We start from the raw sequence: 2,634 nt of genomic DNA, 5'->3' as shown, positions 1-2,634 counted from the left end.
GGACTGAGAAACACAAGAAGAGTGAGTAAAAAGGCAATCACTCACTGTCTTTTTTTTCTTTCCTGTGTTCAGGGTGATCGGGGACTTCCAGGACCAAAGGGAGAAAGAGTAAGGACATCCCAGGTTGTGGTTTTCAGGGGCAGATGAGGTAAAATGTTTTCAGGATTTTATAGTTACCAGTGAGCAGATGGACCGTTATTTAAATTAATAATCTTACAAGGTAGAGGCATCAATGGTAAAAAATATTGACATGCATTTTCAAATATCTGGGGTTTTAGTGGTTTTATAGGATTCATATCGTTACATGTGGGTGAGCATAGCCCATCCAGTGTCGAGCACGGAGCAAGGTTCCCAGATGTTGGGGTGTAAATGCTTTTCATTGACAAGGACCTTAAATCCTACTTTCGATCCATGGTGTTGTGTGCAATGCAATCCATGTGCCCGGATCAAGATCCTATTGCCAATGAAATCTTCAGGATGTGAGGCTCAGGGTCTCGTGTGCGCTTCTCTGTGTCCCTGCTCAGGCACCTGGCCACCCCTAGGGTGAAGATGTTTTTCCCTCTGTCTAATTGGAGGCCTCTAATATTGGAGCCCTCAATATCAGAAGGATATTGACCACTTGGAGCGAGTCCAGAGGAGGCCACGAAGATGCTCAGAGGGCTGAAGCACCTCTCCTATGATGAAAGGCTGCGAGAACTGGGCTTGTTCAGCCTGGAGAAGAGGAGGTTCCGAGGAGACCTCATTGCAGCTTTCCAGTATCTGAAGGGGGCCTACAAGGGTACTGGGAGAGGACTTTTTACAAGAGCCTGTAGTGACAGGACAAGGGGTAATGGGTATAAATTGAAAACAGGGAGGGTTAGATTAGATGTCAGGAAGAAATTCTTCCCAGAGAGGGTGGTGAGGCACTGGAACAGGTTGCCCAGAGATGTTGTGGATGCCCCATCCCTGGATGTCTTCAAGGCCAGGCTGGATGTGGCTCTGAGCAACCTGGTCTAGTGGAAGGTGTCCCTGCCCATGGCAGGGGGGGTGGAACTCGATGATCTTTAAGGTCCCTTCCAACCCAAACCATTCTGTGATTCTATGATTCTATGGTTCTAGTAGAGGTTTCCCTTGTTGCAACTATTCTGTGATTCTATGATTCTAATAGAGGTTTCCCTTGTTGCAACCTGTCCTTTCCCTGTGTGCCTCCAAGAAGAGCCAGGATCCATGCTTTTGACATTGTACACCCATGTAGGTAGTGGAAGACAACACGTAGATGCCCCTCTCCTTCTCAGGGGCCTCTACAGGTTCAATCCACTTTGTTGATGCCATCCTTGCACCAGGCACACTGCTCTGGGTTGAGCTTGCGTGATAGTTTTGACGGCATCCTACAAAACAACAACAAAGAAGTCATTTTGGCAACTATTTGCTGGGACACAAAAACGCCTCCTGTGTATTAAGGGAGGAAGAAAATGTCCACTGATTTTGGTATAACTAGCTCATGCCAAAGCATACCACAATCTTGAAAAGACTGAGCTGGCTCATAGCAGATAATGCGAAAATAACTCCTTGAGCGCTTCTGGAAAATGCACAGAAAATGCTGAACTTCTGCCCAGTGTTTTGTTAACTTCCTTCCTGGCTGAAATGGCTTGTTAGAAAATGAGTTTTAGAAAACCTACATGACGATTCTGCCTTTGAGTCATGCAGTATTAAATTATTAAGGCCGATTTGTATCTGAGGAAGCTACTTTCAAAGGGGACTTGATCCAGAGACAAATCAATTCTTAATCTGCTTCTTGAAGAGGCCCCAAAACACTTTCCAAGCTGAAGGAATGTGTAATGCATTTTCCAAAGAATACCTTAATAAAATATACGGTGGAGTGTGAGATAAAACAGGAGGGGGGCAGGAATAATTGGCTTGACTTTGTTCCACGAATGCAGCTTAACTTTCTAACTCTCCCTTGGTCAATACAGGAGTAACTGCTTGATTTCCAGGGCCTGTGCTATGTATGGGATTAAGCTACAGGACATTTATTCTCCTCTTTGTTCCCAAAATTGCTTGAGCCCCATCCCATCTTCATTAGAGACCCTCCAGAGCAGGGAAGCAGAAGGGTATATTAAGCCAGAATTTCATCAGAGTCCTATGGTGATGGTCATGGTTGGATAAACTGCAAAAGACTCTCAAAGTTTGGGGAATTTCGATTATGTGGTGGTTAAGACTCCAGCAGCAAGACACGGTCAACCGGAACAGTGATGTTTACAACACTGAAGAGAGCTGGAGTAAAGGAAGTCCTTGTCAAATGGGCTACAGTTGCCCATTAGAAGGTGTGCTCAGTCCTTTTCCCTCCGAACTCCAGCATCACAACTTTGGAGACACAACTGTCACTTGCCAGAGCAGAGATATTTCTTACATGGGAATAGCCTTGTCACAGCTTCTTTACTCTCTGAGGAGCAAAATGTTCCTCCTCAACTGCTGAGCTGATAAATAGACTTGGCACTCATGTGTCCATGGTGTTACTGCATGCCTGTATGTACCGCCCCTCTCAGGATGACAGTTTAGGGGTCTGACCCTCCAAAACTATCACTGAGGGGTACCCTAAGTGTCACTTTCCTTCCTTACCTTCAACTCTGTGTCCATAACGCACACACAATGAGT

The sequence above is a fragment of the Eurypyga helias genome, unplaced genomic scaffold, assembly GCF_000690775.1.
Source record: "Eurypyga helias isolate BGI_N326 unplaced genomic scaffold, ASM69077v1 scaffold23679, whole genome shotgun sequence".
Classification (NCBI taxonomy): Eukaryota; Metazoa; Chordata; class Aves; order Eurypygiformes; family Eurypygidae; genus Eurypyga; species Eurypyga helias.
The sequence above is the reverse complement of the archived record's forward strand: the minus strand, read 5'-3'. Positions refer to the sequence as shown.